The sequence below is a fragment of the Epinephelus fuscoguttatus genome, linkage group LG3, assembly GCF_011397635.1.
Source record: "Epinephelus fuscoguttatus linkage group LG3, E.fuscoguttatus.final_Chr_v1".
In the NCBI taxonomy this organism is placed as follows: domain Eukaryota; kingdom Metazoa; phylum Chordata; class Actinopteri; order Perciformes; family Serranidae; genus Epinephelus; species Epinephelus fuscoguttatus.
This window is the reverse complement of record NC_064754.1, coordinates 39,931,789-39,958,088: the sequence shown is the minus strand read 5'-3', so window position 1 is coordinate 39,958,088 and position 26,300 is coordinate 39,931,789.

Here is a 26,300-nt window from a genome sequence, read left to right as displayed (position 1 = left end):
CTCATTCATCTTAAAGAAATGAAGGTAAGAATTAAGAATCTGGAATTATTGGGTAAATCTTATGAGCCTTTTATAATCTGCCAAACCCAATTACTTTAGTACAACCTACATGATTTAATTAAGTTGAACCAACTCAGTACAGTTGGGGTGATATTAAGTAGTCAAATAATTTTGCTTAAGGTATTCTAACGTACTTATTTTAATTCCGTCCTGCTCAAAAATGTCAAAAAATGTTTTTGATTTTGACCAACTTTTTAAAATAAGTTGTCAGTTGTCTAAAACACATTAATTTAACAAACTTAATTTAAAGTGTTATCCACTAACCCCATGAATCATTTATTAGACCGAATAGGGCCACTATAAATTTTGTTACACAGGAAAAAATGCAGCAGATGTACCCAGGGCATAAAGCTGAAGGAGATTTGCAGCATCCCCTCTCCCTAGGCTTCCAGGTTGTGCATCTTAAAGTGCACTCTGTGGCCAAAGTTTATGGACACAGAGACATCCATATCATCCCCAAATCAAGAGCATTTATCTGCAGCTATAATAGTCTTAACTTTTCTGGTTTCAAGCTTCAGCTTCCCACAAGATTTTGGAACCTGGCTGCAAGGATTTGCTTCCATTCAGCCACAAGAGCATTAGTGAAGTCAGGCAGTGATGGTGGGCGATAAGGCCCCGCTCGCAGTAGGCGTTCCACTTCATCTCAAAGGTGTCAGATGGAGTTTGTGTGCAGACCAGTCAGGTTTTTCCCATCCAGACTCTGAATCATTTCTTTGTGGACCTAGCTGTGTGCATGGGGGCACTGTCAAGTTGAAACAGGAAGTAACACAGCTGTACATCATGTCAGTCACTACTCGTGAACTGAGATCAAACTGTCTAACTGGGCAGCACTTAACTATGAAATAAGATTCTGTTACCGCATTGCCTATTTCTCACCTCACGTTTTCAGAAGCATATTTTGGTGTGCTGTTTAGCTGGTGGGAGCTGCTTGGTACTTTGGTTGACTATTTCCAACATGGCAGCCAATTCACAAACTTTCTCGTTTACAGCTAAACGGTACACTAATATATGTTTAGAAAAACATTTTTGGCGAGAAATAGGCAACGGCGTAAAACCTTGATTCATGTTTGATCAGTGCTGCCTAGTTTGACAGCTTGATCGCATTTCATGAGCAGTGATTGACACGATTGACTGTTGTGGTAGAGCCTTATCGGCTGCGATTGGTTGTTGCTGACTGCATGGCGATCAATTCTAGCAAACGCTATTGAAGCAGTAGGACAAGGAGGAAGGACTCATGTACTTCTCTCATAATATAGTGACAGTTTCAGCGAATATGACACACAGTTATAAAAATTACGAACTGTAGCTTTAAAGCTTCAACCCTGAAAAATAGCCTTAAACCAAAATTACACAAAGGTGTATGTTCTTATACTTTTGGCCACATGGTGTTCACTTAATTACAATATCTATCTCAATACAGTAATTCTGGGTTACCTATATTTAACAAGTAGATTCACGGTACTAGGTATTAATTTTGTGCACAAGTGATTTGAATTCATTTCTCTGCATAATATTAATTAAAGTCTGTTTTACAGAGGCGCCTTGTGAAAGCAAATGTTTTTACCTTTCTTTGCTACTGTCACATGCTTTTCCTGCAATGAGACAATTTTGTGTAGAGTGATTCTGGAGTTGTTCAATTACAGTGAGCACAAGGTGGCAGTAGAACAGCGTTATTTTCTGCTGCAGCCTGGCGAGTGACTCATCGAACCAGTGGAGCTGCAGCCTCTCAGACAGACAGAGAAGATGAAAAACAGCCAAACCTGCTGTACTGACCCCAGTCTCAAGGCTGTAGCTCATCTGCTAACCTCCCCGAATGAAAAGCACACCGCGGCTGCAGAAGCATCCAGATTTCCTTGTTAAAAATAAATAGAGAAGATCATGGGACAAAGCATCTCTAATGGAGGAGGCGTAGAGGTCTGACATGCTGCCACGCTCTAAACCAGGCCAGCAGTATGTGGCTTTGTTCAGACACTTTCTAGTGTGCCCTTTCCTCAAACCTCGCATCAGAGAAATCAATGATCTGATTTTGACTGACTGGTGAGAAGTGCGCCGGTCAAGCCAGGCAATCCTTTGCTAAATCTGACAATTTAAAAGACGGAAGAGACGCCTCTTAAGGATTTTGAACAAGCTCACTTGCTGTGAGGTGGCTGGTGAGGCATCGTTATGTAAGACAGCACAGACACTCAAGGATGGGGCAGAGTTTTGTTGCCGAGGCAGTTTTTCAACTATTCTGTACTTTGTAGCAGAAATAATGTCCCAGAATGAGTCTTATATGCTTGTGAATGTGAAATGACAAACAGCAAAAATGCATTATTCTGCTGTTTATGTAACTGGAGAAGGGGGATTTTCATGACTATACAGTAAGGGTTAAAGGCTCTTCCCTCCTTTTCCCACTGTTTTCCTCTAATACACACACAAACATCTATATTACCATGCTTGTGAGGACCCTCAGTGACTATACTCATTCCCTTAGCTTTAATCCCTGATGTCAGCCTTCATCTGTAAATGTCAAACAATAAATCTCAACCTCTCCATGCATTTGCACGTGCATCTCTATGTGTCAGCCAGGTTGCCAGGAGAAAATGTGCACATTGTACATTTCTACAAACCACAGATATGTTACATTTGTATCACAGAATATTAACTTTTTTAACGACGTAGTATAAGAGGAGCTGATTTTGTCATCAGGAGGTGGGGAGGCGATGGCAACGTGACACCAGGTGAGACAGCTGCCAAGCTGCACACCACTGCAGATCACTGTTTGAGATGAACAAACAACACCAGTTGTCTTTTGGTGACCCTTTGACACATTTCCACCAGTGACGTGACACTGAACCTGAGTGATTTTTACTGACACATGGCAATGTTTCCCTGCGGCGTCTGAGCCTCCAAACGTCAGTGGTGACATTTCCTGGCATCGTTATGAGACACTAAACTTGTATGGTTTTCATTAACCCATCCCTGCTTTTCCAGCAGCTTTTGTGCCACTAAACATGGGTGTTTTTCACAACACATAACAGCATTTCTCAGCAGTGTTTGAGCCACCAAACTTTGGTGTTTTTCACCAACATGTCCCTGTTTTTCCAGCAGCTTTTGTGCCACCAAATGTAGTGTGTTTCCTACTGACACACCAAGGTGTTTCCCAGCAGCATCTACGCCACCAAACTTGGGTGTTTTTCACAAAACCATCACTGCTTTTCCAGCAGCTTTTGAGTAAATGAGTTGGGGTGTTTTTCACCTGTCACATCACAACATTTCCCAGCAGCATTTGAGTCACTGAACCTGGGTGTTTTTCATCAACCCCTCCCTGCTTTTACAGCTGCTTTTGTGCCAAACATGAGTGTTTTTCACTAACACATTGCTGCATTTCCCAGCAGCGTTTAAGCCTACATCCCTTGGTGTTTTTCACTGACATGTGGCATGACCCCCAGCAGGGTTTGAGCCACTGAACTTGGGTGTTTTTCACCGACCCATCCCAGCTTTTCCAGCGGCTTTGGTGCCATCAGTCATTTGTGTTGTGATTTTTCTTAGCCATAACCACACACTTTTTGTGATAATCTAACCTCACCTTCACCACAGTGTTGTTGAGAAGTGTAAAGCTTCCACGTACCCGACACAAAATATTGTACAAATATAAAATATCTGTGGTTTGCAGAAGCGTAAAGTGCGTACATTTTTTCTAGCAACTGGGTTGTGTGTGTTACTACCAGATGCTCTATGTGTGACTGCGCTGTGTGGTTGTGTGGGTGGCACCAGAGCGCTACAGGACAGCCAGGTGAGACGAGTGTGTGCTGTCCAAAACCTGCAGGGGCAAGCTAATCCCGGTTCCTGATGTTAATCTGAGTATTGAGCTTCTGTATGGGGGGGTCATGCTGACACCTGATGGTGTGGAGGTCAAAGCTGTATGTGTGTGTCTGTGTGTGTGAGTGATGCTCCGCTTGCCCTTTCTAAATGTCATAGAAGGGCCAACTCCTGAGGAGCAGGCCTGTAATGTGGGCCCACATTATGTGTGTGTGTGTGTGTCATGATCTCCACTATTAAGCCCTTCAAAAGCATCGTCTCCACTGATGTTTGTGTGTGTGTGTGTGTGTGTGTGTGTGTGTGTGTGCAGACAAGAAAGTGTGCACACTTGTTAGTGTGCACGGTCTGTTTGTAACTTTCTCTTCTGCATCCCATTCTCTATTCTCTTATTGCATCTTTAATAACGGTTGTCCGCAGTACAGTGCAGCTCACAAACAAAGTCTTCAAAACAACATCTGCTTACCACAAAATTTCTAAATGGATTTTCATATATTTTTCCCAAGTGTTTTATAGTTAAGTCTTGATTTATATTCATGCACAACTCTCCTAAAGTTAGAAATAAGAAAGTCACAGCACTGTGCTGTCAGGCTTTCAAGTGTCACTTTATTAAGTGAATGGAGGCCCACTTTTTTTAATACTGCCATGTTACACTAACTAGATTTTTCAAGGAGTTGTGAAGCAGAAGTGGCCCTGCTATGAAAAATAATTGGTTCACACATGTATAAAAACACTGCAGAATTCAACATGAACAATCCACAAGCCTGGCTCAGCTTCACCGATCCCCATTCACTCATATTCATGCCTTACCCATGTGACTAATGTGGGTGAAAACAAAAACGAGCACTCCGTGGTGCTGGTTCCAGGCTAGCATTGTCCGCCTACGGTCTGTCACCAGTCGGTCCTAATCTATTCCTTACGGCATGAAAAACAATTAGTAGAGCCACAGTGTTTGCCTCAGAATTGTTGACCATCATTCCCAAAGAGAAACAGAAAACGTATGTGTCAAGCATTGCTTTATGATGCTAATGTTTGTGTGTTTTTTTTGTTTTTTTCGTGGGGACTTCAGCAGCTTTTTTGCCAGCTGGGAGTGTGCAAAAACATAAGACAATGAACAACTGCAAACAGGCAATGTTTGATGTATTCCTTCTCTGCTCTTTTCACTGCTTGTGCCTCATTTTCAATTTCTTCTCTTGCTTTTTTTTTTTTTTTTTTTGGTTGATTTCTACATTTGAATGAGTGTTGTTTTAGTTACACTGATTAAGTTGTCCAGAATTACAGGTATATTACAAGATTAGTTTTCCCTTTTGCCACCACTCTGAAGTACAATTTTCACTGCATTTTAGCCAGAATAATACAACAATTTGAGTGGCACAACAGATCAAAATACATGCCTCATACTGAGAAGCACCTAAGGTGTATTTCTAAGCTTCAATTTGCAAAAACATTATGAAAAACAATTCAAATGCTCCGAATGCTTCCATATTTCATTAATACATTCTGATAAAAAGGTGCATATTTACAGCTTTTAGAGTCCAACTTGGCAGGGGGCTGGGAGTGGTGGTGGTGGCGATAGTAGGGGGTCGCACAAATAAAGCCAAAGTGCAGTTTATAAAACGGTTTCTATGACAATCATGACACGACGGGTTGTCTTACTCATGGGCAGAACCCATAATGATGGTGTCTGAATTCTGCAGAATACTGTCATTATTAGAGCAACAAACTCCCAGCACAGTGCAACTGCCATTTTACTATTAGAGGCACCGCAACTTTTAGGTTTATCAAAGGATAAAATGACTTCACAGTGATGTTACATCATTAAGGAAACACATAAGGCACTAGTGCGTTAAATGTTAAAAGCACAATAACTTCCAAGAAATACTGAATTCCCTCACAAATAATCCTTGAAGATACAGAGCAGATAAAGGACAAGGTTAGTTCCATACTGTCAGCTAATCCCCGAAAAGACCAAAACCAACAACAAATTGATCCTACTCACAAGTATTGCCTTTGTAGCCAAAACCTGATTTTGTGTATAATACCGCTCCTCTCCATGGATCTCCGTTGGCCTTGTTGATACATCACAGCAGGAAAAGCCCAGATGTAAATAGTAAAAGTTAATGATGGCTGAATAAAAATACAGCTGCTTCACTTTCAGGGTCCTGGTATTGTGCATGCTGGTCACACTGTCATGCCTTACTGGGATACTTGAATGGAACAAAGCCATTGTTAATGTTATTAGAAACACCATCAAAAACACATAGCAACACTGGTTACATGTACACACACAATATAGTCAGGTTTTTGCTCTCATTCCAAAAAGGCAATATTCCCACTAAGCTGTTTGCATCGTCAAGAAAATGAATACTCCACTATTACTCCTGTTTACATGCAGCTGTGCATCTGTTATGTCATTTATCAAGTCAAAATGTAAACAAGTGTAACAGCTGGAGCTGCTTGTACCAAACTAGGATTTTGCAAAGTTTCCTACTGGTGGTGGACTTGTTGGACTGTGCAACCACAGTTTCGCTCCTTCATGCCTTCATCCACCTTCTCAAAAAGGTCGGTGTTGTGATATTTGTGCATATTCAAAAACCTGTTTATATCCAAGACTTTTCTAATGTTTAATACTAGATGTGTTTCTCAATTTTGACCAGAAATGTGGGCTTTTCTTTTGGGCATGCATTACACCCTAGCTTTGCAAACTGGTCACGAGCTGGTTTGTGTTCAACATCTTTATGACAACGCACAGAATCGGCTGTAAACAGACAAGGGGCCATGTGATGCAAATTGCAGTAAAAACCCCAGGTGAGATGACTCTGAATGCGTATACGTGTCCAAAGAACGCTCCTTAACCCTGAATAATACCAACATATCCCACATGCCTTAATCGGAAAACACTTAATTCAGAAAAAGGCCTAATTCGGAAAATCCAAAAATGGAATGTGCTGTTTACATGGCCTGTATCACTTTCACAATATTGTCAAATTCAGAATAACAGAGGAATATTAGTGGGCATGTTAACATTCTCACTGTTGCACTGGGTGACAAGTTTCAGTATGATGAACATGAGCACTGTAGCTTATTATGACTCAATACTACAAACATCGACCCACTGAAAGTAGTTCCAGATATATATAGTTTCAAATAAAACAACATATTTGCGATCCTGCTTTAAAGATTTGCTTCCTATGCAGCAACTGTCTCTCCTGGAAATTGCATTTATATACAGTTCAATTGCAACAACAACAAAACGTGTCTTGAAGTGAACACAATGTTACGTGAATTATGCTTCCTTTTAGCCACAGACTAGATAGAGCTGCACGATATAGGGAAATATGTGATAAGGTTGTTCAGTACCGGATAACGATATTACTTGCGATAAACAAACAGATAATAAAAATGTACTCAGTTCTTGACTCAGACTTGCACAGTGCTTGTGCCACATCATCTCTCCTGTGACCAAAATATTGCAGTCATTTGACGGCTGACGTGCTGGTTTTTTTTTTTAGGAACCTGTTCCTCTCCGGCATTTGTATTTTTGTCTGCACTCATCTTGTCACACTCTCCTCATCAACCATGTAGTGTAGTATGGCAGGACTTGTCTAATAAACCTCACTTCCATGGGTGCATATTCTGACCAATCAGATGAAACCTAATGATGAGTTTAATTGCCATCTTACTGTATAATGACGAAAACTCTGTGCGTGTGTGTGTGTATGTGTGTCTGTTCCACGTTTTTCTCCTCACTGACTTGGTCAGTCCATGTGAAATTTGGCACAGTGGTAGAGGGTCATGGGAGGATGCAAATGAAGCAATATTACATCAATTGGCCAAAGGGGGGCGCTATAGCAACTGATTGGAATTGCAAACTTTGAATGGGCATATCTCATGCCCCATATGTTGTAGAGACATGAAACTTTGCACAGAGATGCCTCTCCTCATGAGGAACAAATTTGCCTCAAGAACCCATAACTTCCAGTTATATAGATTTTCCGCCATTTTGAATTTTTTGAAAAACACTTCAAATCGATCTCTTCCTAGGAAGTTTGACCGATCTGCATGAAACTCGGTGAACATAATCTAGGGACCAATATCTAAAGTTCCCTCTTATCAAAAGTTGGAAAACTTACTAAAACTGAGCTTCTATAAGGCAATGAATATTGCTGAGGGCGTGGCTCATCACATAAAGGTGTATAACATCTCAAGGGTTTCACCGATCACCACGCAGCTTTGTAGGCATATGACCACACATAATCTGAGGGGACCCCTCCATTATTGACCCCATCAAACAAAATGGGGGTGCTAGAGAGCAAATTTTTTATCTAGGCCTAACCGCCATATTGATTTTTTAGTAAACTTGGTAGATATGTAGAACAGGACGCCTCAAGTTGACTGGAGAGATTTAACTCTAATTGGCAACTGGGTGGCGCTACAACAACAGAAAAATGCTTAAAAATGGCTAAAATGTGACTGGGGCTGTGGCTCCCCCTGTGGCCGAATGTTGTTTTTTTTTCTAATTTTTGGTATGACTAAGTCATGGTATGGTATGCTGTACTCAATGGGTATGGACTAGTAATTATTATTCATGTCATTATTTGATTTTTTTTTGTTTTGTTTTGACACATATTATTTATGTGATTTATTAAACGAGTATTGATTTGTTTTGTGTTAACATTATGCAAAAATGGCAGTGGTTAGCATTGTCACCTCGCAGCAAGAGGGTTCCTAGTTAAAACAAGGGGTGGGGAGTCCCTCTGTGTGAAGTTTGCATGTTCTGCACATGTCAGCGTGGGTTTTCTCCGGGCACTCTGGCTTCCTCCCACAGTCCAGAGACATGCAGGTTAGGTTAATTGGTAACTCTAAATTGCCCGTAGGTGTGAATGTAAGTGTGAATGGTTGTCTCTGTTAGCTCTGCGATAGTCTGGCAACCTGTCCAGGGTGTACCCCCCCACAACCCCCAACAGGATATGCAGTTGTCCAAAAATTACATTTACATTCTATGTTTTGGGGACACATTTAGTTGGGGCAATTTTTTTCTCCAAAAAGACATGTGGAGCAACAGAAGTATAGTTCTTAAGTGGACTCAATACCTCTCAGTGTGGGCAGCCAGTGAGGTACATTTACTGTGTTTTTATATTTCACGGTGCATATTGATAGCCAGGTTGAAATCATAGTTTGCGTGTTATGAATGCCTGCTTATTCTGTAAATTGTCATATAATTAAAACAGTTTGACAGTGGATTTGATGACAGTGACGTGGTCTGAAATGCAATTTAGACAAATAAATCCCTCAGTAACAAAGAACTCCAGTGCTGTATATTTCCTGGAGGGAGCAACAGTGAGGGCTCTGTCTCACTGGCCAAAAAGATAACAGAATGGTTCGTATCAACACATAGCACCGCCTACACAGAGTTGTTACCATATTCAAAGTGCAATATCACAGTCTTTTGCGATGTGTTTATCGTACAAGTTGACATTGCAATGATGAGAAGAAAAAAAAAGATTTATTGTGTAGCCCTACCGCACACAGGACTCAGGAGTTTTTGGTGTCATAGTTCGGAGTTTTGTTCGCCCACTATCCAACCCAACCTCTGTTTGCAAGCACAATGTAATTGAGAAAGCAATTTAATAATATATAAACGCAATCTCTAGGAGACGGGGTTGTCAGTAGGAATGAGTGGGCTTGGAGCTGAGTGCAGACAGGGCAGGCAAGTCGGCAAGTATTGAGAGGCTGACTAACACATTATTGGTGTTCTTCTTTTCATTGGATTTGTTGACACTATGAAAAAAATATATAGAGAAAGGCTGCCCCTATGCTTTAAATGATTCACCAGTGAGGTATTTAATGAGGTGAGAATGATTGAGTCATCCATGGCATATCACTACTTTATTCTTAGTATTAATACATAGTAGAATGCTGCTAATCACCTGTTAATAAAATGACAAAAATGGCACTGTTTCACTAAAGCCACTCATGTCCACTCATCTATTTCTGCTCTGGCCCGACTCACTCATGTTTTTTGTGAATTCCTCTTATGTTCTAGGATGGATCATCGGGGCTTTCCTACTCGACCAACTAGACTAGATGTCGTGGGAACAGCAAGGGTCAGTTATTTGTGTTATGTGCTGGCATGTGTATGCATGTGTGTTTGTGTGCTGGATTTATTCAGGAATTCCCATGATATCAGCTGGCAAACATTACTTTCCCAGCCTCTCTCATAATCCTCTTCCCTTTTCATAAGTGTTTCCCCACCAAAATGGAAAACCAATTGAATAATGAAGTACAATCTGATACTCCACATATTTTCCCTCTTATCATCTCCACTAATGAGGCAAACAGGGTAGCTTAATAGGCTGTTTAGGCTGGACATTATGGATAATTTAAAGGCCATCCCTTTGGAAAATAGAAAAAGAAATGGATTTATATTCTCTCCAGTATCTCTCTGCTTGTTTAAATTATATACAGGAGTGTAAAAGGTAACATTTTTACTGTGCCACTAACACAAAATGAGTATACTATATATATCCACAGAATTCATATTCTAGCCAATATCCTCACTAGGAGTTAAGTACTCATAGACAGTAGAGTTTTAGCACAATGCCAGTCCCTTTATGAACCCAAACCCTAGACTCAGTACATTTTATCATTAGCATTATTCATATCAGTTGCAGATCACCATAAGTTCTGTCAAATAACAATTGCAGGCTGTTTTCATGCACTATTCATACATGTACCTACAAAAAGTAATGCACCAGTTTTGTATATAACCCACATGATCATGAGCCAGCAATTCATATATAACCTACATAATCAGGAGAGGAGTAAAGAAGGAAGTAGTATAAAAAGCAAACCTCTCCACAAGGACCCAGGTTGGGGTGAATGGGCCAAACAAATACAGGACTTTCCCTCAAGAGACCAGTGTTTGTGTTCTGTGTGAAACCAAGTAAACTTTTAGTTATTTTAAGGTACGTTGTCACCATGTTTCTTTTTCTAAATCTAACCTATGTAAATGTACTATCCTAAACCAACCTATGCAACTTCAACTGCCAAAACCTAACCCACATAACTCTGTGCAAAGTGTGTAACCTTATATTCTTTAGTACTTAATGTGACGCTAAACCGTGTAAATTTTAGGGCTGTAGTCAACCAAAGAAAATCTTGGTTGAATAAAGTCGCACATAATCTTCAACTAATCGATTAGTCGTGGGAAGAAAAAAACCTGCACGTTATTTTTACTTGTGCGTTGGTGTGTCTGTGTCACTCTGCAGTTACACCTCCAAAACACTAGTCAGCGGTGGAGGACTGTGTTAATTGCTGTAAAGTTCAGTTCAAATCAAACTTTATTTATATAGTTGATTCAAAACACACATTAAACATGGCTTAATAGAGACAGTTTCAAACACAAGTACGCAAATTGACTTCATTATAAATCGCAGAACTGACAGACAAACACTTGATGTAGCATTTTTCTCCTTATGAAAGTAACACGGCGATTATTTGACCAATGAGACTTTGGTCGGACAAGAGCATAGCGACCAAATAATCGACTACTAACTCTCTTTGCCTAAACCATAATCAGGTAACTTAAGAAAATGTATGTATCTTAACATTAAGTATGTATCATTACGATGCTGTTAGCAGGGCGCTAATTTGTTGGATATCATACGAACTGTTGCATGAGGATATGCTGACAGTTATAAAAGTCCTTGATTACATAATCTACTGCATGTAGTAAAGGCCTAGCTTTCCTTCTCAAGGGACATTTTAAGCTCAATATATCAGAAGAATTGAAAAACAAATACTGTTGTCAAGGACAGTGATCTACAATGTTTTTGTTTCTGGAGGTCTCATGCTCTTCATAGGCCTCTGAATGTTTGTATTCTCTATTGCCCTCCTGTTTGTTGTGTTATCTGTCCCCTTATTATAAATATTTTTTGGCCACAAAATAAAGAGTCATGCCTTAAGTCCTTTTAAAGCTGCATTAATTGATTTTCTCTGCCAACTAGGGGCAGCGGGACAAGCCGTAAACACATCAGACATTATCACCTTATAAAGTTGTTATGGCACATTAGCAACATAAGCATTCATTTAGGGTTGTGTTTCTGTCCACCTGATGAATGTAAGTCCAATATTCACTTTGCTTTTAGCTGTTTCCAACAGTGACTGAGGAAAATATCTGGCTCTTTAGCTTGCTAGATATGTTCACCATCTCATTTCTAACTTTGCCTGTGTGTCATCTGGTGCTTGGCAGGTAGTGTACAGTGGTTCTATGAAACTGTTTTTTGCTGGAGACAGGTGCCTGCTGCTGCTGGAAAACATTAAAGGGGAGTTTGTGGGCTGGAAAGCTGAACAAATAGCAACAAGAATTAAAAAAGCTACAGAAATTTTGAGGTAAAAACAGAATTGGATGATAATTTATCTGTGAGTCTGTCACTGCAAGTGGCATCCTAAACATTATACATAGTCATAGGCGTGGGAAGGTGGGTGCTAAGGGTGCTGCAGCATCCCCTATCAACAAGAGATGGAACAACACAGTCTGTAAATAGTTGACCATTTCACCATAACTAATCTATCACAGCCTTATTTTTTAATCCTAAGTAAGTATTTGAATGTTTGTTTTACATTTTGAACAGCATATGATAAGGTGCTTGTCAGAAAATATATGAAAAAAAATGCGTAAAACGTTTGAATTTACTTAGATCCTCCAATCTGACTTGATCTTATCATATCAGTTAAGAATGTAAGGGTCAGAGTCAGCCCATTGGTTCAGCTGCACTTCACAGCTGGGAGAAGTTTGCAGTAGCAGGAGCTAATCAATAGTACGGACAGGCTGAACAGGCAGAGAGAGACCAGAAAATTGCCAGGACAGTTGTTTTGGAGCTGCTTTCTATATCCATAAAATATCTTCGACACGAGAGACTTCCACTGCAGGGGGCGCAGCCATCGGGATGGAGTTTTATGGCAGGCAATGATGGAGTGGACGACAAGTGGACATAATGTTATGATTTGCCCAGGGGATGTGAGGGTTTCAGAGAAGAGACAACTGGATGTCCGACATCATTCAAAATGAAATATTGGAAATTTTGGCACATACGGTCCACAGAGAAATTGAGTCAGAGGAGTGCACATTCTTTGGACTAACGGCTGATAGAACCAACGATGTAAGTACATCTGCATGCACATTTATACTGTGCAGCACTCCTCACCCCATAGTTGTTATCCATTTATTCATTCATTCATGTTTACCCTGTTCAACATCTTACTTTCAGTTGAAATACTGACCTGATGATGGGGCTAGAGTGGGTGTCACCAAATAGCAGACAGCAGTCCAGATCCGCACTGTGTAACACAGCTATCCAGACCTGTAACCAATAGGCTCTGCACAAGTACAGTTACACACATCTGGTTTCGCCTGGGGTAGGCATACAATTTTCCACTTTACATATCATCTCAGTCAGAGCCACTTAACACAGACAGCAACAAGTTCTGCATATAAACCAGAAAAGTATAACATGCATGAGTCGTACAAGTTTCTGAGAACTGTGGGTGGCTCTAATGGTCATTGCTGTGTGTCCCATTGCTCAGCCTTGGGCCGAGACAACAGCGATTTGAGCTTCCTCTGCTTTCCAAAAAACACAAGCCTTTGTGCGTTGTGGATGCACAAAATCAGGAGGACAGAGTTTTTGGTGACCCAACACACTAAGGTATGCAGCAGTCATTTCGTGGACAATGAAATCATCACTATGGCTTAGGGTAAACGAGTATTAGCAACAATACAGTGGTGGAAAAAAGTTTTCGGACACCCCATGCATTTGTGAAATATTGCATTAAGAATCACTCTTAGGTCTTCAAGTGCAATTTCTTTTAGTACAGTCACAGCCAAAATACTAAATAAATCCTAAAAAAGCCATTAAAAACTTAAAATTGATTGGTTCCATAAAAATACATAAGAAATTTTGAGTATTGGGTCATTTTGGTACCAGTGATGAAGGTCGTTCTTTTTATTAAAAGACACAATTTTTGTTGCCAAGCTTCGTGTCCACATAAAGCCAGCACATTTGAAAGTTCTCCAGACACAAAAATGGCTAAAACAAGGAACCTAACGCAGGAAACACGCTTGAAGATAAAGATTCTCAGCCAGGAAGGGTACAGCTGCCGCCAGATAGCCAGGAAGTGCAGATGCAGTCCTTCAGCAGTTGGATACAATTCAATTCAATTCAGTTCAATTTTATTTATAAAGCCCAATATCACAAATCACAATTTGCCTCACAGGGCTTTACAGCATACGACATCCCTCTGTCCTTATGACCCTCACAGTGGATAAGGAAAAACTCCCCCAAAAAACCCTTTAACGGGGAAAAAAAACGGTAGAAACCTCAGGAAGAGCAACTGAGGAGGGATCCCTCTTCCAGGACGGACAGACGTGCAATAGATGTCGTACAGAACAGATCAGCATAACAAATTAACAGTAATCCACATGAGACAATGAGACAGAAAGAGAGAGACAGAAAGAGAGAGAGAGAGAGAGAGAGAGAGAGAGAGAGAGAGAGAGATGCAGGTAATGACAGTAGCTTACAACAACTATACAACAACAACTATTGAAAGTAATAATATTATAGTTATAGTTCTGGCTACTGCGGTACAATATGTTGAAAGTATGTATTAATATCTGGCAGTATACAAGTGTGGCAATAGTCATATGTGTATAATAACAGTAGAAGTATGACTAATGACTAATGATGGCAGCAGCAGCAGGAGGCATCTGGCAGGACCACGACAGCAGCACAACCACACACGAGTTAGTGACATCCAGAATGGATGGCCGGGTTAGCTAGATGCAGTAATAGGATACGAGAGAGAGAGAGAGAGAGAGAGAGAGAGAGAGAGAGAGAGAGAGAAGGTGCCCGGTGTATTATAGGGGGGTCCTCCGGCAGACTAGGCCTAAGTCAGCCTAACTAGGGGCTGGTACAGGGCAAGCCTGAGCCAGCCCTAACTATAAGCTTTATCAAAGAGGAAAGTCTTAAGTCTAGTCTTAAATGTGAAGACGGTGTCTGCCTCCCGGACCGTAACAGGAAGATGATTCCACAGGAGAGGAGCCTGATAGCTGAAGGCTCTGGCTCCTGATCTACTTTTGGAGACGTTAGGGACCACGAGTAACCCTGCGTTCTCAGAGCGCAGAGTTCTGGTGGGATAATAAGGCACTATGAGCTCTCTAAGATATGACGGAGCTTGACCATTTAGAGCTTTATAAGTTAACAGTAGGATTTTAAATTCAATTCTGGATTTTACAGGGAGCCAGTGCAGAGAAGCTAAAACAGGAGAAATATGATCTCGTTTCTTAGTTCCTGTTAGTACACGTGCTGCTGCATTCTGAATTAGCTGGAGAGTTTTTAAGGACTTACTAGAGCTACCTGATAATAGGGAGTTACAATAATCCAGCCTTGAGGTAACAAAAGCATGGACCAATTTTTCTGCATCTTTTCGGGTCAGGATAGGCCTAATTTTCGCAATATTACGCAGATGAAAAAATGCAGTCCGTGAGGTTTGTTTTAAATGAGAATTAAAAGACAAATCTTGATCAAATATTACTCCGAGGTTTCTTACGGTAGTGGCAGGGGCCAGAGCAATGCCATCTAGAGAAACTATGTCATCAGATAAAGAGTCTCTGAGTTGTTTGGGGCCAAGAACAATAACTTCAATTTTGTCTGAATTTAACATCAGGAAATTGGTGCTCATCCAGGTTTTTATGTCTTTAAGGCACTTATGGAGTTTAGTTAATTGATTACTTTCTTCTGGCAGAAATACAGACGAACCAACAGCTTGGAAGACAAACCAAGATCTGGGTGTCCAAGGGTTTCTCCAGCAAGAAATGACCGTATCCTGATCCGCATGTGCAGGCAAAACTGCCAAATGACATCACAGGAGCTTCAGCAGCAGTGGTCAAACCAAACTGGTGTCCAGTGTTCCACCCGCACTGTACATGGCCGACTTTAGATCATGGCTTAAGGTCCTACAAGGCTATCAAGAAGCCCCTGATCAATGAGAGACAGAGGTTAGCCCGGTGTGGTTGGGCCCAGGCACACAAGAACTGGACAGCCAGGAATTGGAAGAAGATTTTGTGGTCAGATGAGTCCAGTTTCCAGCTTTATCTTCCTCCTACTAATGTGAGGGTATGCAGAAGGCCAGGTGAAGCATTATCTCCAGCATGTACAGTACCTACTGTCAGGCATGGTGGAGGCAGTATCATGGTTTGGGGATGCATGAGTGCTGCTGGTGTTGGTCATCTGACTGTCTGTGATGGCACATTGAACTCTACCAAGTATTGTACCATTCTCGAAACCCACATGCTCCCTTCTGCGCGTGTGCTCTTCCGTCGAGGTAAAAACTGGATGTTTCAACAAGATAATGCCCCTTGCCACACATCCAAGGCCAGTAGAACTTGGCTGCAGGAGCACAGTATCCAGGTCTTAGAGTGGCCAGCTCAATCCCCGGACATGAGCCCCATTGAAAATCTGTGGTGGATTATCAAAAGGTCTGTTTCAAAGCATAAACCAAAGAATTTAGAAGAATTAAAAGCAGTAATTCAAGAAGAATGGGACAAGATTACCCCTCAACAGTGTGAAAGGCTCGTGGGGAACATGCCAGCCAGGATTAGAGCTCTACTACGTGCCAATGGCAGGACTACTAAATATTAATTTGATGATGTGATGGTTTATTTATTTTTTGTTCAGTTTTGAATACATTCTCTGTTATTTATTGACTTTGATACCGACAATGTTGAGAACTGACATATTGAAACTGTCAAGAATTTAGTTTTGTTAGTTTTTCTTGTAAACAATAAACAAAAAAATATAATTTGTATTTGTTTGTATCTGTCTAATGCAGCCACACCTTTTGAAACACAAAAAAGATTTTTCCACAAATATTTCATGATAATATTTGAGATTGTGTTTTTTCCACCACTGTACATCCCGTCCCATCACCGTTCAACTGGAATAACTACATCAGCAAGACACAAGCTGGTGTTTGGGAACGCTAGGCTTGACTACTTAGTCCAAACCTGGCCCAGCCCTGGAGTCTGAGGAGGACTTGAAGCAATCCATCTCGATGGTCTTGGACCACGACTATGGGGGCAGCCGTATTGTGTGTGTGGACCATGAACAGTATGAAGATATGAAGAAAAAACAGAGGTGCTGAGGCAGCAGTTCCAAACATCTGGACTCCAGCATTTTGCATAATCACCGAAAGACATCAGGTAAAATATATACAATACTCATCTAGTCTAACTGAACTGACTGCATGAAGTAATGACCAGTGTGTATTGCGTGTTTGTGTTAAATTCCTTAAAATTTTCTGAAGTAATAATGAGTAAAACAGGCAGTAGATTTAGAATATTTACTTTCAGGAATTCAACACACTAACAAGAAATACTCATTATCATCATGTGTAACGTGTTACCTTTCCTTTACAAGTAACCTTCATAACACTGGTCACTACTTAATGCAATCAGCTAAGTAAGTTGTGAATTGTAGATTTTACCTGGTAGAGAATCTGATGTGTTATGGTGATGAAGCAAACCACTGTCCAGATGTCCAGATGAGATTTGTAGGTAATATGTTTGGAGCTGCTTCGATTGAATTTCTGTTGAACTATGATGGGATGGAGTCAATTGTTAATACTTGTCTACCCTTAGCAGTAGTGATGATTTCATTGTCCACGGAATGATGGCTACAGACCTCAGTATGTTGGGTCACTGAAAACCCTGCCCTCCTGATATCGTGCATCACAGCGCACAAAGGCTGGGGTTTTGTGGAGAGCAGTGGAAGCTCAAATCGCTGTTGTATCGACCCAAAGCTGAGCAAAGTGACACACAGCAATGACCATTAGAGCCACCCACAGTTCTCAGAAACTTGTAAGACTCATGTATGTTGTGCTTTTTTGGTGAACAGGCAGCACTTGTTGTTTGTGCTGAGTGGCTCTGCCTGACACGGGAAGGAAAGCGGAAATTAGTATGCTGCCCTCTGGCGAAATTAAATGTGCGTCACTGGAGGTGTAATGCATTCATTTGGGAATAAAATATATTTACCCTATTTTTCTTACTTAATAAGATTATTATCTCAGAATTATGAGAAAAGTTTTCATTAAATTAAGAAAATCAATGAGATAATAATCTTGTTAATTTATAACTTTTGTCACAATTCTGAGATCATGATCTTGTCAATTCAGTAAAACAGAAATGTTGCTTTTTTTTTCATCCGTGAATTTCTGATAAATGAATGAGAACAGATATTAATCTCCACAGAGCTGTCGACATCACCGATGACATCAGTGGATTCATTGAGTCTATGGTGGATTTAATTTGTAAAACAACAGAAGCAGCTGTACCCAAAACTACAGTTTAATCAGTCCACAACCAGAAATGGATTTCCAGAACCATCCGTGATGCCATAAACACACACACTGCAGCCTGTTTGGAAACATGTACAGTTATGAAGCAGCAGCATACAGTGTAAGAAGAGGCAAAAAAGAACCAAATTATAATTCACGTGTTGAAGGAGGATAGAATCAGATTCCACTGGAGTTGTACTTTGTATGATTTCATGTGACAAATAAATAAACAATTGAAACTGGAATAAGATGGCAATAACGTCACTTAATTGAGCCAATCAAATTGATTGTTTATCATACGTAGACAGTTCGTTGGAGAGAACAGCGTAGGAGAGATGTGAGGGAGATGGCAGCATGGAGCATGAAGCAACTGACCTCCTACTTTTTAGCTCCAGACTGCGTCTGAGACTGTTTTCTCTGGTCTAACCAAAGCAGCACTGCACACTGAAGGCCCATTTCTCTCACTTGGAAAGGAAGAAGATTTAAAAAATAAATAGAGAGGAAGAAGGCTGCTTAACGCTCTGTTTGCACTTTTTCTAAAAAAGGCACTTTTCATTTATTTTATTTAGACAATTCTGTCTTGTTTTCTTTCACTTGAAGTGTAGACCTGAGTTCATTGTGCTGAAAGTACTTTAATTCATGGTAAAGATAGCTATTTTCAGTGCAAGTATCACACAAGTTCAGTGTAAGCGTATCCTATTTTAAAAATTGACATTAAATATTATTGAAATTATGGAAATGACGTTGTTGATTTTATTGGCTGAAAGAAGGGTTAGGCTATAGGCTGCAGTTTAGACATTATGAGGTTTGGACCTTTGCTGGGAAGAAATTTTAGTAACTGGACCTCATTAATTTGAATTGAATACTCCTGTGGTGGAGGAAAAGTTAAACAAATACAATGGCAGATTAATTCAAAACCCAAATTGTCAACCTCACTGTGATGTTAGCGTTAAAACACTTTATTGACAATTCATGTCATGAAATGTCATGAAGTCTGGACCAAAGTGGTGGCGAGACCAAAATTAGAGCCACGCTGCGAGTGTGGCTAAAATTATTGGTTGAGTGCAGCTTAAAGGAACACTTCACCAAACAAGAACCTCCGGGGCTGAAAAATGAAGCCAACGCGGAAGTGCCAAAAACTGCAGTGGCCACTTGAGGCTGGCTCCAGAAGTGAATCAATCCCCATAGACCCCCACGTTACAATGTCCAACTTGACAGCAGAAATAAACCTGTTTACAGCCTGATGCAAAAAATGTTGTTTGTCTCTATAGCTAATTCCCACTTTATGACAACTGTATGGGGGTGATTTCTTATATAACTCTTCCGTTAAAATATTATCAAGGTTTAAAGTTACACATCATTAAGGGCGGGGCCACTTGAATGGAATCTGCAGGGTGTCACCACAGGCAGTCAGATCCAACCCTCACTCCTCCATAGCTCCACTTTCTTGTCCAAATATGTTCACTTCTGGCTCCAAAAAGAAGGACAGGAGGAAAAGTAGTTCTGCTGCTCACTCACTAACCCACACCTGTCACTTCCTGGTCAATAAACAAGCTGGGAGGCAGGATTTAAATGGATTGCAGAAGCATAGTTCAGATGTATCCATTTGCCCGGCCATGCTACTCGTCCATGCATGAGACTGTTTTAAATTTAAAATTGTATTTTGAATTGTTTGCGAAAATGCATGTGGTTGGGGAGTATTGTGCCAACTACTCAATACATGAGACTTGGATTATACTGAGTTATGTGAGTGTTTGTAAACTGATGTTTTGATGTAGTTTTGCTGTTGTTCAGTTTGGGTCCTGATGATTTCAATTCATCAAGAATTTTCTCAGTTTTTGGATTCTTCGCTCACCAGGGAGGCTTGCAACAAAAACAAAGTTTTCCTCTCTAATTCAAGGTAACAAAGGGTGAGTGATTGATATACAGATGATCATTTTGGGGCTGAAGTATTCCTCTAAGTCACTGATCTGCTGTGAGGATATTAATTACAACGTGAGCAGAGTCATGACTAAAAACAAACCACAACATTTAGATCACCTGGAGAATGTTAATAGGAACATAGTGCAAGACAACTGTCTTAAAGGACAACTTCGGTATTTTTCAACATGGGCTCTATTTCCCCATGTGTATGTGTGCGTATCATTCATGGGTATCACTCGTTCTAAAATTGGTTCAGTATTGAGGCGCGAAACGAGCTAAAACGGCAATGGGGGCAAATGCGTCCCGTATAAAAGTGCTTTTTTTCGCCACTGACCGGTTCAGATCTCCAGTGCTATCTCTGTAAATAGCATATGGTAGCGGCCCTGGGGCAGTGGTGAGTGTGAATGAGTGGAGTCAGCTGTCAGTCTGTGTTGGAGCAGAAAGGCGGAAGTTGTCCCCGCTTGGTAATGTAAATGAGTATGTGTGTGTGAAGTGCGTGTTACGCTAGAAGAGTCAGAGGACAGAGTCTTTTACGTGCTACCCCCTGGAGTGTTACCGGAGTTTTTGGAGTGCTCAAATAAACAGGCCTTTTTCCCGAACGTAAGAACAGGAACAGGATGTTGTGGCTAGTTGTGCTACAAATGGATGCTAACACTCCTGTCCAGACACTGCGCCTTGCAGACCATCGGGTCTGCAGTGCTCACTTCTCCCAAGATGACTACTGCCAGCCGAAGAAGAGAAGACATCCAATCCCGAAACACCTCTTCCTCAAGAAAATGGCTGTCCCACGAGTAGAGAGACCTACAGACACAGTGGAGCAAAGCTTGTGACATCACACAGCCCAGAGGTAAGGGAAAGGCTAAGTTAGCATGCTATTTACAGAGATAGCACTGGCGATCTGAACCGGTCAGTGGCGAAAAAACACACATTTCACACACACATACTCATTTACATTACCAAGCGGGGACAACTTCCACCTTTCTGCTCCAACACTGACTGAAGCATTTTTATACGGGATGCATTTGCCCCCATTACCGTTTTAGCTCGTTTCGCGCCTCAATACTGAACCAATTTTAGAACGAGTGGTACCCATGAATCATACGCACACATACACATGGGGAAATAGAGCCCAGGTTGAAAAATACCAAAGTTGTCCTTTAAGTTGGTGTTGTGGCCTTGGAGACTGAACATGGAGGATCAAGCTCTCTTCCATTTTGGGTGAGATTTAATAGTCATTATGAGGAGATGATTTCCTCTGTCCAGCGTCCCCCCCCCTCCGCCCACACTCCCCTCCATCTCCTTCTTTATTGGAGCTTCCGCAGCACGTCGAGCACATGCAGCCGCAGATCCTTCAGAAGACGCTGCAATAACTGCTCATTCACTGCTGGGTACATTTGTTCTGTATGTGTGTGTGTACGTAGACACATACACATATGTGGTTATACACAGGGTCCAAACTATCAATCCAGCTAAGTTCCAGCTATCATCAGGCACTTTGGCGTCAATGGATGAGAGTTTGGAGGACAAATGAAAGTGATGTGTTTGTGTGTGAGTGTGTGTGTGTGTGTGAGAGAGAGAGAGAGAGAGACGGAACATTAAAGCTGAAAGAAAGTTGATTGAAAATACTTCTTTCTGTTTCTGTGAATCTCTTCATTTCAAACTGTGTATGTGAGTTTACATAATACTGCATGGATGTGGGAAGGACACTGTGTGATACCGTTATGATTTTCCCTTGTGATCGATGAGCAAATCGAGGAACTCGGTATCATGATATAAAATGTGTTCAGCAGCTGTGTTTGTTAAGATCTCTCCCCTTAAAGCTCGCTGTCACATACCAGATGTTTATTCAAGCAAACAATGGGACTAAAATACACTTCATTCTTTGTATGCCTCACACTTTTCTACTTCCTCTCTCCTGTTGCAACACCTCAAATGCTATTCTCTCTCTCTGTCGCTGTCTCTGTCTCTGTCTCTGTCTCTCTGTCTGTCTGGCTGGCTGGCTGGCTTTCTCCATCTCACTCTCCCTGGCTGAGCCGAGGTGTGTGGTGTAGGCAGCAGTGATATTTAAGTTGTGGGTATTATTAGTCTCTCTAGAGAGCTCCACCTGTAAACAAGTCACACCATTGTCAGGGAAGGAGGTGAAACTAACTGTGAGACATGGGCAGCGGGGGGAGGCCGTGGGAGTAGCACACTAATGAGAATATAACCACAGAGAAGACACAACAGTAAATATTAAAGAGATACTTCTCCTTTAATTTCCATTTTTAAAATTAATCATACACATAATGAAATGCTTGAAAAAAAGGTTTGCAGCAACAGTCTCCAAAAGTGGAAACCATTTCTGATACAAAGTTGATTTTGTGGCCACTCCAGGAAAATCTCTCTAACCACGAATATCCTGCTAAGCTCAATCTGTGAGGCTCAATTGACCATGACAGTGCCAGACACGAGGGTGTCGGGGATTGGTTTATTTTGCAGTATTTTAATGGGAAAAAGGAGGAGTTGAAAGTAAATATATGCAGAATAAGAAGAGTTTCTACAGATGAGTTAATATTGTTTGCATGTTCTCTGTGAAGTTCAAACTCTTTCATCTGGTATTCAGAATTATTCATGAATATTTCTGATGGGGTGTGGCAGCTTTTTAACCAGCCCAGTCGCCAAAAGAAAATGTTTGCAATATACGATTCTGCAAACCACAGTTACGTTACATTTGTGTGCTTCATATGTAGCATGTAAAAGTGTCTGAGATGACCTTGTCATAGGGAAGTGGAGGGGATAGTGGATGGCGTGACACCTTGGCGACATGGCTGACATTGTTGCAAAGCTGCAGACCACTGTTTGAGACCAACAAATGACAACACTAGCCCTTTTTAAATAGGAATTGTGCAAATTCCTTCTCCGTCGCTGCCCCCTCCCTTTGGAACTCACTCCCCAAACCCATCTGTATCTGCACACTCCTCCCAACATTCAAGACCCTGCTCAAAAATCACCTTTTTAAATTAGCTTTTAATGTATAAGTTTGTGTGATTTATACTGTTTTATTGCTGTTTTTTATTCTGACTTGCTTTATTTTATGATTTTTAAAAAAACAGTAAAGTGTCTTTGAGCATTTTTTAAAAGCGCTTACAAATAAAATTTATTATTATTATTATTATAAATTTGCAGAAAAGCCCAATCAGCATTGGCGTGAGCAAGTAACAAAACTTGTAGCTCAGCGTGTGACGTAAAGAGTGACGTGGGAGGGAAGCTGTGGCTGGACAGTCCTTCGGCGATTCTCTCACAAGTCGGCCCGTCCTTCACTGTTCCCGTCATCTGATGGTTAATGGCCTCTTCGTTTGCGAGGGCAAGGAGGGCGCGCAATTCCTTGTCTCCCCAGTTGCTCATCTTTACAGTGTCTGTCAGGTTTGTGTTTCCCTCTTGTTGCTAGCTGCTTGCTAATTCCTGCTATCAGCTGTTTCCTGTTTATCCACCACCAGTGGGTCGGACGTGCAGCGTCATCAACAGCTCCTCCCACAAGTCATCAACAGCCCCTCCCGTTGCGGAAGGCCGCCTCATTCTTTTTAAACCAAAAAGGTTCTGCCAATATGTCTACCCTACGAGGTGGAAAATTGGGCACCTTGGATCAACTCGCCAATACGGCTCTGTGTGTCTAAACGGCCCAACATTCGCTGACAACCTGGCAGTGTAAAAGGGACTACTGGTTGTCTTTTGGCAACACTTCATTGCGTTTCCATTGCTGTTTATGGCACCAAACCTGGGTGTTTTTCATAACACATTGCTGCATTTCCCAACAGTGCTTGAGTCACTGAATCTGGGTGCTTTTTGCTGACCCAGCCTTGCTTTTCCAGCAGAATTTGCGCCACCAAACGTGAGAGTTTTAAGCTAAAACATGATCTTTTCCTAAATATAAAGTGTTTGCTGTGCCTAAACCTAACCACACCTTCACCACAGCATTCTATAAAAACAGTATGTTAAATGTATCTGCTTCATAATTATTCACAAATGTAACATATCCATGTTTGCAGAAATGAGCAATACCAACATTTGTTGCCTGATTAGGTTGCCTTTAAAATATAGACACAAAAATATGATAACAATAGTTGAGACTATGCCTTGTGTTAGTGTTACGAGCACAGACAGAGCCCTCAGCTGTGGTCTAATGTTTGATCACCTGTAGATAAATGGTTGGATGCACTGTATTTCTTAGTGTGTCACATCATCTTCACATCTTTTCTGTATGAAATGGAAACTTTGAAGCATGAGATGTTACGTTAATCCATTTAAAATTTAAAATCCTTTTTTAAAATACATCTAAAATTCATTCATTTATTTATAATTTAAGGGCAGAATAATGAAGTGGAATTATTAATTGGCACATGTAAAGATAGTTTTAAACCTGTTTTTGTACTAATTGTTTTTTAATTGCACAATTCAAATGCTAATTTAATTAATCACTTCATGCTTGTTTCAATATATCAATTAATTAATCAATTATAATTACGCGCTGGAAAAAGTCTATAATTATTTCAGTGTCACACTGAAGCCTCTATACGAATTGCCCCAGAGGGACATAAAAGATATATTGAATTGAAGTGAATGGAATCAACCTTGGCCATCTGACGCACTGATGCCTGCATGGTCAACTTTAACAGCTGGAGGCTGCAGGTCTCTCACTGAGTCACAGTCACAACATGTGGCAGCTGTTATCAGAGACAAAGGTGCTGTTGAACAGGATGAAAAAATCCTGTTCAATACCACCTTTGTCTGAGAGAACAGAGTGAAACAAACTGTGTGTGTTTGTGTGTGTGTGTTTGTCCATGTACCTATGTGTGAGGGTTTCATAGTTCATGCATTTACTGCAAATCAGCCTCAGCAGCTTGTTTCCGTTCCACCCTTTAGTGCTCTGCAGCAGGACAGATTTAACAGCTTTTTTTTCTTGACACATTAAATTAAAGTAATTTAACAGAAGTAATGCATCTGTTAATCATTTGCAATGATGATTTAAACTGTTTAATTAAAACAAATTGAGTCAATTATATTGGCTTTACTTTTTATTATACTTTATTATACTTTTATTACACTTATACTATTATACAAAGCTCCTGCTTAGAAGACCCTGTGTTATTATCATACAGATTTTATACATGTTGAATTAGTTTCTCTGTAATGCAAGAAAAAAATCAATCATTATTGACTGACTGATTGAAGGATCCTCAGTTTGCATTGATATGTAAATGCATGGATTTGGGCACCCTTGCATTGTTGTCTGTTATGTTTTAAAAATATCTGACATCAGAAATAGCCAGCAAAAAAACAACAACCATAATTTACTATAAAGTGTATTTCATTCAGTGTGTATCAATAAAACTGGTAAAAAAAAATGGTAAACTGACAAATCATGATTATGCACAGTGGTGTGGTGGTTAGCACTGTCACCTCACAGCAAGAGAGCCCTTCTGTGCGGAGTTTGCATGTTCTCCCCGTGTCAGCGTGGGTTCTCTCCGGGCACTCCGGCTTCCTCCCACAGTCCAAAGACATGCAGATTGGGGACTAGGTTAATTGATAACTCTAAATTGTCCGTAGGTGTGAATGTGAGTGTGAATGGTTGTTTGTCTCTATGTGTCAGCCCTGCGATAGTCTGGCGACCTGTCCAGGGTGTACCCTGCCTCTCACCCGATGTCAGCTGGGATAGGCTCCAGCCCCCCCGCGACCCTCAAGAGGATGAAGCGGTTAGAAGATGGATGGATGGATGATTATGGACATATTTTTCTGTCCTGCTGCATATAATAAAATCTACTGTTTGTTGGGTTGAGCCAGGACAGATAATGTGCTTTTATCAAGTATCATTTGAGTAAAATGTGTCAGTATCCATACTCATGATTATTACAGCTGTATGTGTTCTGTGCTAACTTTTTCCCTCCATTGTAGATCTACCCAGCTGTGCTGCATTGCTTACCAAGGTGCATTGCACCTGGCATGGGGAGGAGGTGCTTAGGAGCCTCTGTGCTAGCAGCAGAGATGTGGTGTGGGGACTGCTGATCCTACTGCCTCTCAGCCTGGGATTTTACTACCTTGTTTACATGACTTTTGTTAATAAATCCCACGGACTTGACTGTTTTAAAGCCTCA